The sequence below is a fragment of the Cryptomeria japonica genome, unplaced genomic scaffold, assembly GCF_030272615.1.
Source record: "Cryptomeria japonica unplaced genomic scaffold, Sugi_1.0 HiC_scaffold_15, whole genome shotgun sequence".
Classification (NCBI taxonomy): Eukaryota; Viridiplantae; Streptophyta; class Pinopsida; order Cupressales; family Cupressaceae; genus Cryptomeria; species Cryptomeria japonica.
The window spans coordinates 2,220,001-2,231,522 of record NW_026728837.1 but is presented as its reverse complement, the minus strand read 5'-3'; the positions used below and the strand labels follow the sequence as shown (position 1 = coordinate 2,231,522).

The following is an 11,522-nucleotide window of genomic DNA, read 5'->3' as shown; positions in this document are numbered from 1 at the left end:
GTCGTCGGGACTCATTTCGAGCCTTAGAGGTCGTTTCTTGTCCGGTTGCCCTGTCTTCGACCTGGGAACCCAATTTTGGTCCTCGGGTCCCATTTTTTTTTGTCTCGCATCCCACTTTTGGCCTGTGGCCTTTTCGGGGTCGATTCTCGTTTTGGGCATCAGAGCATGTTTCTTCTCCTAAAACCCAATATTTGTTTATTAAGTCTCGGAACACATTTTTGTTCTCGTGGACCCATCATGGGTCTTGGAACGCATTTGTGGTCCTTGGGTCCCATTTTGCATCCCGAAACTTGTGTTTTGGTGCTTGATCCCTATTTTGGGTGCCCACCTTGCACCAAGTGCGCACCCGGGGCAAACCGAGCGCCTTGGTGCACCGGGGCAAGATCGAGCGTGCACCCGAGGCGCCCCGAACATGCACCAAGGTGCACTCGGCCCACATGTGAGCGCAGGTCGTTGCGCCCGAGGTGGTGTGTGGGCACCGCGTTGCAGACGGGACACTGCACGCACACGACGCCCCCTCCAGGTGCACGCACGTAGGCCGGGCCGGGTGCACACCCGACGCCCTAGCAAGGTGCGCGCACCCGGGCAGGGCTCACACTTGGCGAACGGGGCGCACTTCGCGAGGGAGGGTGTGCACCTCGACGGGGGTGGGTGGCCGGGGTGGATTCGCACGTGGGTCGCGGTTTGCTAAGTACACACTGCGACAAGCTCATAACGGGTGCGATCATACCAGCGTTAGTGCACCGGATCCCATCAGAACTCCGCAGTTAAGCGCGCTTGGGCCGGAGTAGTACTGGGATGGGTGACCTCCCGGGAAGTCCCGGTGTTGCACCCTTTTTTAGTTTTTCGCCGGGCGTCGCAATGCTATTTGAATAAACCTTTTGCCCGTTTGCGTTCTCGTCGGGGCCGGGCCGGGCCGGGGTGCGCTGCCCGCACTACCGCGCGCGCGGGGGCGACACCGAGCGCGCACCCGAGGCGCCCCGAGCACACAGGCCACGGTGCAACCCGGGCGTTGTGCGCGCACCCCGGTGCGCCCGAGGTGCTGCGCGCGCACCCAGGTGAAATCGGTGTGCACCTCGGCCAGTGCGCGCTCGGTCGAGTCGCGCACGTTGGCCAAGGTGCACGGTGATGTTTCTTACTCTAAGGTTCCGCACCAGACGCCCGGGACAGGTGAGCGAAGCTGGGCGGGGCCGGGTGCGCGGCCGGGGCAGGTGCACGCAGCTGGAGAGAGCTTTGGAGCACACTTCGGAGCGCACCAATGATGCGCTCCATTCAAAAGTTTCCTGAAAAGGCAAAAAAAGTTGAGATTATAGAATTTCCCACTTGAGAGATTGTAAAAAAAAAAAATTTAAAATGAAGGAAACGCGGGTGCCAAGGTGTGCGCAGCCCAGCCAAGGTGTGCGCACCAAGGCGCCCACCCTGGCGAAGGTGCACGCAAGGTGCGCACCCGAGGCAAACCGGACAATTAACCCAACTTTCGACTTCGCGCGCACCTTGGAGCGCACTTCGGAGCGCTCCTTGGTGCGCACCAATCTTGGGCACCTCGGAGTGCACCATGGCGCCCACCAAGGTGCGCACCCGGGGCAAACCGAGCTCCGACTTCGTGCGCACCTTGGAGCGCACGAAAGGTGCGCACCATGGCGCCCACCAAGGTGCGCAGCCCAGCCAAGGCGTGCGCATCAAGGTGCGCACCCTGGCGAAGGTGCGCACCCGGGGCAAACCGAGCTCCGACTTCGTGCGCACCTTGGAGCGCACAAAAGGTGCGCAACCCAGCCAAGGTGTGCGCACCCCGGTCAAACCGAGCTCCGAATCGTGCGCACCAGAGGTGCACGCCATCGTGCGCACCTTGGAGCACACTTCGGAGCCCTCCTTGGTGCGCGCCGATGTTGCGCACCTCGGAGCGCACCCGGGGAAAACAATGCAATTAACCCGACTTTCGACTTCGTGGGCACCTCGGAGCGCTCTCGGGTTCGCACCTCGGAGCACACCGAGGTGCGCACCTTTGATGCGCTGCCTTCACCAATTTCCAGAAAAGGCAAGAAAACATTGAGAAGGTGTGCGCACCGAGGTGCCCACCCTGGCGAAGGTGCACGCGAGGTGCGCACCCGGGGCAAACCGGGCTCCGACTTCGTGCACGCCGCACCTTGGAGCACACTTCGGAGCGCTCCTTGGTGCGCACCAGGGCGCGCAACCCAGCCGAGGTGCCCACCCCGGCGAAGGTGCACGCGAGGTGCGCACCCGGGGCAAACCGGGCTCCGACTTCGTGCACGCCATGGTGCCCACCGCGGCGAAGGTGCACGCGAGGTGCGCACCCGGGGCAAACCGGGCTCCGACTTCGTGCACGCCGCACCTTGGAGCACACTTCGGAGCGCTCCTTGGTGCGCACCATGGTGCCCACCAGGGCGCGCAACCCCGCCGAAGGTGCACGCGAGGTGCGCACCCGGGGCAAACCGGGCTCCGACTTCGTGCACGCCGCACCTTGGAGCACACTTCGGAGCGCTCCTTGGTGCGCACCATGGTGCCCACCAGGGCGCGCAACCCCGCCGAAGGTGCACGCGAGGTGCGCACCCGGGGCAAACCGGGCTCCGACTTCGTGCACGCCATGGTGCGCACCGCGGCGAAGGTGCGCACCCGGGGCAAACCGGGCTCCGACTTCGTGCACGCCGCACCTTGGAGCACACTTCGGAGCGCTCCTTGGTGCGCACCAGGGCGCGCAACCCAGCCGAGGTGCCCACCCCGGCGAAGGTGCACGCGAGGTGCGTACCCGGGGCAAACCGGGCTCCGACTTCGTGCACGCCGCACCTTGGAGCACACTTCGGAGCGCTCCTTGGTGCGCACCATGGTGCCCACCAGGCCGCGCAACCCAGCCAAGGTGTGCGCACCAAGGTGCACGCGAGGTGCGCACCCGGGGCAAACCGGGGTCCGACTTCGTGCACGCCGCACCTTGGAGCACACATCGGGGCGCTCCCGGGTTCGCACCGGCGTTGCGCACCGTGGTGGGCACCTCGGAGCACACCAAGGTGGGCAGCGAGGTGCGCACCTTTGATGCGATGCCTTCACTAATTTCCATAAAAGGCAAAAAAAAAACGAGATTTTAAAATTTCCGTTTTGAAAGATAGTGAGAAAAAGGGAATGCTGGTGCCATCTTGAGCCCGCCCTGGTGCGCAGCCCAGCCAAGGTGTGCGCACCAAGGTGCCCACCCTGGCGAAGGTGCACGCCCGGGCAATTAACCCAACTTCCAACTTCGCGCGCGCCAGGGTGGGAGCGCACCCAACAACCGGGCCTGGGAAGAGCCAATGCGAGAAACCCCACCAAACGCTCTGACAAAAAAAGAGGGGGCGCTCCAGTAACCCCGCTTCGGAGCGCACCCTGGGCAAACCCAGCCAAGGTGCCCACCCCGGCCAAGGTGCAGGCGAGGTGCGCACCCGGGGCAAACCGGGCTCCGACAACGTGCACGCCGCACCTTGGAGCACACTTCGTAGCGCTCCCGGGTGCGCACCTCAGAGCACACCAAGGTGGGCAGCGAGGTGCGCACCTTTGATGCGCTGCCTTCACTAATTTCCAGAAAAGGCAAAAAAAAAAGGAGATTTTAAAATTTCCGTTTTGAAAGATAGTGAAAAAAACGGAACGCGCGTGCCATCTTGAGCCCGCCCTGGTGCGCAGCCCAGGTAAGGTGCCCACCCTGGCAAAGGTGCGCACCCGGGCAATTAACCCTACTTCCGACTTCGTGCGCGCCAGGGTGGCAACCGGGCCTCGGAAGAGCCAATGCGAGAAACCCCACCAAACGCTCCGACAAAAAAAGAGGCGGCGCTCCAATAACCCCGCTTCGGAGCGCAGCCGGGGCAAACCCAGCCAAGGTGCCCACCCCGACGAAGGTGCACGCGAGGTGCGCACCCGGGGCAAACCGGGCTCCGACAACGTGCACGCAGCACCTTGGAGCACACTTCGAAGCACTCCCGGGTGCCCACCGGCGTTGCGCACCGTGGTGGGCAGCGAGGTGCGCACCTTTGATGCGCTGCCTTCACTAATTTCCAGAAAAAGGCAAAAAAAAATGAGATTTTAAAATTTCCGTTTTGAAAGATAGTGAAAAAAAAGGAACGCGGGTGCCATCTTGAGCCCGCCCTGGTGCGCAGCCCAGGCAAGGCATGCGCACCAAGGTGCCCACCCGAGGTGCACACCCGGGGCAAACCGGGCTCCGACTTCGTGCAGGCCGCACCTTGGAGCACACTTCGGAGCGCTCCTTGGTGCGCACCATGGTGCCCACCAGGGCGCGCAACCCAGCCAAGGTCTGCACACTAAGGTGCCCACCCCGGCGAAGGTGCACGCGAGGTGCGCACCCGGGGCAAACCGGGCTCCGACTTCGTGCACGCCATGGTGCCCACCGCGGCGAAGGTGCACGCGAGGTGCGCACCCGGGGCAAACCGGGCTCCGACTTCGTGCACGCCGCACCTTGGAGCACACTTCGGAGCGCTCCTTGGTGCGCACCATGGTGCCCACCAGGGCGCGCAACCCAGCCAAGGTGTGCGCACCAAGGTGCACGCGAGGTGCGCACCCGGGGCAAACCGGGGTCCGACTTCGTGCACGCCGCACCTTGGAGCACACATCGGAGCGCTCCCAGGTTCGCACCAGCGTTGCGCACCTTTGATGCGCTGCCTTCACTAATTTCCAGAAAAGGCAAAAAAAAACGATATTTTAAAATTTCCGTTCTGAAAGATAGTGAAAAAAACGGAACGCGGGTGCCATCTTGAGCCCTTCCTGGTGCGCAGCCCAGGCAAGTTGTGCGCACCAAGGTGCCCACCCTGGCGGAGGTGCGCGCCCGGGGCAAACCGGGCTCCGACTTCGTGCACTGCATGGTGCCCACCAAGGCGCGCAACCCAGCCAAGGTGCCCACCGCAGCGAAGGTGCACGCGAGGTGCACACCCGGGGCAAACCGGGCTCCGACTTCGTGCACGCCGCACCTTGGAGCACACTTCAGAGCGCTCCTTGGTGCGCACCAGGGCGCGCAACCCAGCCGAGGTGCCCACCCCGGCGAAGGTGCACGCGAGGTGCGCACCCGGGGCAAACCGGGCTCCGACTTCGTGCACGCCATGGTGCCCACCGCGGCGAAGGTGCGCACCCGGGGCAAACCGGGCTCCGACTTCGTGCACGCCGCACCTTGGAGCACACTTCGGAGCGCTCCTTGGTGCGCACCATGGTGCCCACCAGGCCGCGCAACCCAGCCAAGGTGTGCGCACCAAGGTGCACGCGAGGTGCGCACCCGGGGCAAACCGGGGTCCGACTTCGTGCACGCCGCACCTTGGAGCACACATCGGGGCGCTCCCGGGTTCGCACCGGCGTTGCGCACCGTGGTGGGCACCTCGGAGCACACCAAGGTGGGCAGCGAGGTGCGCACCTTTGATGCGATGCCTTCACTAATTTCCATAAAAGGCAAAAAAAAAACGAGATTTTAAAATTTCCGTTTTGAAAGATAGTGAGAAAAAGGGAATGCTGGTGCCATCTTGAGCCCGCCCTGGTGCGCAGCCCAGCCAAGGTTTGCGCACCAAGGTGCCCACCCTGGCGAAGGTGCGCGCCCGGGCAATTAACCCAACTTCCAACTTCGCGCGCGCCAGGGTGGGAGCGCACCCAACAACCGGGCCTGGGAAGAGCCAATGCGAGAAACCCCACCAAACTCTCTGACAAAAAAAGAGGGGGCGCTCCAGTAACCCCGCTTCGGAGCGCACCCTGGGCAAACCCAGCCAAGGTGCCCACCCCGGCCAAGGTGCAGGCGAGGTGCGCACCCGGGGCAAACCGGGCTCCGACAACGTGCACGCCGCACCTTGGAGCACACTTCGTAGCGCTCCCGGGTGCGCACCTCAGAGCACACCAAGGTGGGCAGCGAGGTGCGCACCTTTGATGCGCTGCCTTCACTAATTTCCAGAAAAGGCAAAAAAAAAAGGAGATTTTAAAATTTCCGTTTTGAAAGATAGTGAAAAAAACGGAACGCGCGTGCCATCTTGAGCCCGCCCTGGTGCGCAGCCCAGGTAAGGTGCCACCCTGGCAAAGGTGCGCACCCGGGCAATTAACCCTACTTCCGACTTCGTGCGCGCCAGGGTGGCAACCGGGCCTCGGAAGAGCCAATGCGAGAAACCCCACCAAACGCTCCGACAAAAAAAGAGGCGGCGCTCCAATAACCCCGCTTCGGAGCGCAGCCGGGGCAAACCAAGCCAAGGTGCCCACCCCGACGAAGGTGCACGCGAGGTGCGCACCCGGGGCAAACCGGGCTCCGACAACGTGCACGCAGCACCTTGGAGCACACTTCGAAGCACTCCCGGGTGCCCACCGGCGTTGCGCACCGTGGTGGGCAGCGAGGTGCGCACCTTTGATGCGCTGCCTTCACTAATTTCCAGAAAAAGGCAAAAAAAAATGAGATTTTAAAATTTCCGTTTTGAAAGATAGTGAAAAAAAAGGAACGCGGGTGCCATCTTGAGCCCGCCCTGGTGCGCAGCCCAGGCAAGGCATGCGCACCAAGGTGCCCACCCGAGGTGCACACCCGGGGCAAACCGGGCTCCGACTTCGTGCAGGCCGCACCTTGGAGCACACTTCGGAGCGCTCCTTGGTGCGCACCATGGTGCCCACCAGGGCGCACCCGAGGCAAACCGGGCTCCGACTTCGTGCACGCCGCACCTTGGAGCACACATCGGAGCGCTCCCAGGTTCGCACCAGCGTTGCGCACCTTTGATGCGCTGCCTTCACTAATTTCCAGAAAAGGCAAAAAAAAATGATATTTTAAAATTTCCGTTCTGAAAGATAGTGAAAAAAACGGAACGCGGGTGCCATCTTGAGCCCTTCCTGATGCGCAGCCCAGGCAAGTTGTGCGCACCAAGGTGCCCACCCTGGCGGAGGTGCGCGCCCGGGGCAAACCGGGCTCCGACTTCGTGCACTGCATGGTGCCCACCAAGGCGCGCAACCCAGCCAAGGTGCCCACCGCAGCGAAGGTGCACGCGAGGTGCGCACCCGAGGTGCACACCCGGGGCAAACCGGGCTCCGACTTCGTGCACGCCGCACCTTGGAGCACACTTCAGAGCGCTCCTTGGTACGCACCAGGGCGCGCAACCCAGCCAAGGTGCTCACCCCGGCGAAGGTGCACGCGAGGTGCGCACCCGGGGCAAACCGGGCTCGGACTTCGTGCACGCCGCACCTTGGAGCACACATCGGAGCGCTCCCGGGTTCGCACCAGCATTGCGCACCTTTGATGCGCTGCCTTCACTAATTTCCAGAAAAGGCAAAAAAAAGAAAAAAATGAGATTTTAAAATTTCCGTTTTGAAAGATAGTGAAAAAAACGGAACGCGGGTGCCATCTTGAGCCCGCCCTGGTGTGCAGCCCAGGCAAGTTGTGCGCACCAAGGCACCCACCCTGGCCAAGGTGGGTCACGGGGTGGGTCCTAGGGTGGGTAACGGGGTGGGTACTAAGGTGCGTGCCAAGGTGGGTCATAGGGTGGGTGCCAAGGTGGGCACCAGGGTGGGTGTGCACCAACCCTAGCCAGGGTAGGTCACGGGGTGGTTGTCGGGGTGGGCGTCAAGGAGCCAAGGTGGGTGGCAAGTAGCCAAGTTGCGTGCCAAGGTGGGTGTCGGGGTGGGTGCCAAGGATCCAAGGTGGGTGCCAAGGAACCAAGGTGGGTGTCTGGGTGGGTGCCGAGGTGGGAGCCAGGGTGGGTCCCAAGGTGAGTGCAAAGGTGGGTGCCAGGGTCAAGGTGAGTGCCAATGTGGGTTCCAAGGTGCCAGGGTCAGGGTGAGTGCCAATGTGGGTTCAAAGGTGCTAAGTTGGGTGCGAGGTTGGGTGCGAGGGTGGGTGGGTGCCAAGGTGTGCTAGGTGGAAGCCCGGGTGGGTCGGCATCCCATGGGTGTCGAGTTGGGTGCCTGATGGGTGCTTCTTGTCAAGTTTTAGTCGTCGGGACTCATTTCGAGCCTTAGAGGTCGTTTCTTGTCCGGTTGCCCTGTCTTCGACCTGGGAACCCAATTTTGGTCCTCGGGTCCCATTTTTTTTTGTCTCGCATCCCACTTTTGGCCTGTGGCCTTTTCGGGGTCGATTCTCGTTTTGGGCATCAGAGCATGTTTCTTCTCCTAAAACCCAATATTTGTTTATTAAGTCTCGGAACACATTTTTGTTCTCGTGGACCCATCATGGGTCTTGGAACGCATTTGTGGTCCTTGGGTCCCATTTTGCATCCCGAAACTTGTGTTTTGGTGCTTGATCCCTATTTTGGGTGCCCACCTTGCACCAAGTGCGCACCCGGGGCAAACCGAGCGCCTTGGTGCACCGGGGCAAGATCGAGCGTGCACCCGAGGCGCCCCGAACATGCACCAAGGTGCACTCGGCCCACATGTGAGCGCAGGTCGTTGCGCCCGAGGTGGTGTGTGGGCACCGCGTTGCAGACGGGACACTGCACGCACACGACGCCCCCTCCAGGTGCACGCACGTAGGCCGGGCCGGGTGCACACCCGACGCCCTAGCAAGGTGCGCGCACCCGGGCAGGGCTCACACTTGGCGAACGGGGCGCACTTCGCGAGGGAGGGTGTGCACCTCGACGGGGGTGGGTGGCCGGGGTGGATTCGCACGTGGGTCGCGGTTTGCTAAGTACACACTGCGACAAGCTCATAACGGGTGCGATCATACCAGCGTTAGTGCACCGGATCCCATCAGAACTCCGCAGTTAAGCGCGCTTGGGCCGGAGTAGTACTGGGATGGGTGACCTCCCGGGAAGTCCCGGTGTTGCACCCTTTTTTAGTTTTTCGCCGGGCGTCGCAATGCTATTTGAATAAACCTTTTGCCCGTTTGCGTTCTCGTCGGGGCCGGGCCGGGCCGGGGTGCGCTGCCCGCACTACCGCGCGCGCGGGGGCGACACCGAGCGCGCACCCGAGGCGCCCCGAGCACACAGGCCACGGTGCAACCCGGGCGTTGTGCGCGCACCCCGGTGCGCCCGAGGTGCTGCGCGCGCACCCAGGTGAAATCGGTGTGCACCTCGGCCAGTGCGCGCTCGGTCGAGTCGCGCACGTTGGCCAAGGTGCACGGTGATGTTTCTTACTCTAAGGTTCCGCACCAGACGCCCGGGACAGGTGAGCGAAGCTGGGCGGGGCCGGGTGCGCGGCCGGGGCAGGTGCACGCAGCTGGAGAGAGCTTTGGAGCACACTTCGGAGCGCACCAATGATGCGCTCCATTCAAAAGTTTCCTGAAAAGGCAAAAAAAGTTGAGATTATAGAATTTCCCACTTGAGAGATTGTAAAAAAAAAAAATTTAAAATGAAGGAAACGCGGGTGCCAAGGTGTGCGCAGCCCAGCCAAGGTGTGCGCACCAAGGCGCCCACCCTGGCGAAGGTGCACGCAAGGTGCGCACCCGAGGCAAACCGGACAATTAACCCAACTTTCGACTTCGCGCGCACCTTGGAGCGCACTTCGGAGCGCTCCTTGGTGCGCACCAATCTTGGGCACCTCGGAGTGCACCATGGCGCCCACCAAGGTGCGCACCCGGGGCAAACCGAGCTCCGACTTCGTGCGCACCTTGGAGCGCACGAAAGGTGCGCACCATGGCGCCCACCAAGGTGCGCAGCCCAGCCAAGGCGTGCGCATCAAGGTGCGCACCCTGGCGAAGGTGCGCACCCGGGGCAAACCGAGCTCCGACTTCGTGCGCACCTTGGAGCGCACAAAAGGTGCGCAACCCAGCCAAGGTGTGCGCACCCCGGTCAAACCGAGCTCCGAATCGTGCGCACCAGAGGTGCACGCCATCGTGCGCACCTTGGAGCACACTTCGGAGCCCTCCTTGGTGCGCGCCGATGTTGCGCACCTCGGAGCGCACCCGGGGAAAACAATGCAATTAACCCGACTTTCGACTTCGTGGGCACCTCGGAGCGCTCTCGGGTTCGCACCTCGGAGCACACCGAGGTGCGCACCTTTGATGCGCTGCCTTCACCAATTTCCAGAAAAGGCAAGAAAACATTGAGAAGGTGTGCGCACCGAGGTGCCCACCCTGGCGAAGGTGCACGCGAGGTGCGCACCCGGGGCAAACCGGGCTCCGACTTCGTGCACGCCGCACCTTGGAGCACACTTCGGAGCGCTCCTTGGTGCGCACCAGGGCGCGCAACCCAGCCGAGGTGCCCACCCCGGCGAAGGTGCACGCGAGGTGCGCACCCGGGGCAAACCGGGCTCCGACTTCGTGCACGCCATGGTGCCCACCGCGGCGAAGGTGCACGCGAGGTGCGCACCCGGGGCAAACCGGGCTCCGACTTCGTGCACGCCGCACCTTGGAGCACACTTCGGAGCGCTCCTTGGTGCGCACCATGGTGCCCACCAGGGCGCGCAACCCCGCCGAAGGTGCACGCGAGGTGCGCACCCGGGGCAAACCGGGCTCCGACTTCGTGCACGCCGCACCTTGGAGCACACTTCGGAGCGCTCCTTGGTGCGCACCATGGTGCCCACCAGGGCGCGCAACCCCGCCGAAGGTGCACGCGAGGTGCGCACCCGGGGCAAACCGGGCTCCGACTTCGTGCACGCCATGGTGCGCACCGCGGCGAAGGTGCGCACCCGGGGCAAACCGGGCTCCGACTTCGTGCACGCCGCACCTTGGAGCACACTTCGGAGCGCTCCTTGGTGCGCACCAGGGCGCGCAACCCAGCCGAGGTGCCCACCCCGGCGAAGGTGCACGCGAGGTGCGTACCCGGGGCAAACCGGGCTCCGACTTCGTGCACGCCGCACCTTGGAGCACACTTCGGAGCGCTCCTTGGTGCGCACCATGGTGCCCACCAGGCCGCGCAACCCAGCCAAGGTGTGCGCACCAAGGTGCACGCGAGGTGCGCACCCGGGGCAAACCGGGGTCCGACTTCGTGCACGCCGCACCTTGGAGCACACATCGGGGCGCTCCCGGGTTCGCACCGGCGTTGCGCACCGTGGTGGGCACCTCGGAGCACACCAAGGTGGGCAGCGAGGTGCGCACCTTTGATGCGATGCCTTCACTAATTTCCATAAAAGGCAAAAAAAAAACGAGATTTTAAAATTTCCGTTTTGAAAGATAGTGAGAAAAAGGGAATGCTGGTGCCATCTTGAGCCCGCCCTGGTGCGCAGCCCAGCCAAGGTGTGCGCACCAAGGTGCCCACCCTGGCGAAGGTGCGCGCCCGGGCAATTAACCCAACTTCCAACTTCGCGCGCGCCAGGGTGGGAGCGCACCCAACAACCGGGCCTGGGAAGAGCCAATGCGAGAAACCCCACCAAACGCTCTGACAAAAAAAGAGGGGGCGCTCCAGTAACCCCGCTTCGGAGCGCACCCTGGGCAAACCCAGCCAAGGTGCCCACCCCGGCCAAGGTGCAGGCGAGGTGCGCACCCGGGGCAAACCGGGCTCCGACAACGTGCACGCCGCACCTTGGAGCACACTTCGTAGCGCTCCCGGGTGCGCACCTCAGAGCACACCAAGGTGGGCAGCGAGGTGCGCACCTTTGATGCGCTGCCTTCACTAATTTCCAGAAAAGGCAAAAAAAAAAGGAGATTTTAAAATTTC

The 11,522-nt window shown here is 63.1% G+C and overlaps 2 non-coding genes across 2 annotated transcripts; both read left to right on the top strand.

The window, feature by feature from the left end:
• The first annotated feature begins 716 nt into the window (after positions 1–716).
• LOC131860512 (5S ribosomal RNA) lies at positions 717–835 on the top strand. The gene has a single exon (XR_009359607.1). It is a non-coding gene; the product is annotated as a 5S ribosomal RNA (ribosomal RNA).
• Positions 836–8,639: 7,804 nt separating this feature from the next.
• Positions 8,640–8,758, top strand: LOC131860511 (5S ribosomal RNA). The gene has a single exon (XR_009359606.1). It is a non-coding gene; the product is annotated as a 5S ribosomal RNA (ribosomal RNA).
• The last annotated feature ends 2,764 nt before the right edge of the window (positions 8,759–11,522 follow it).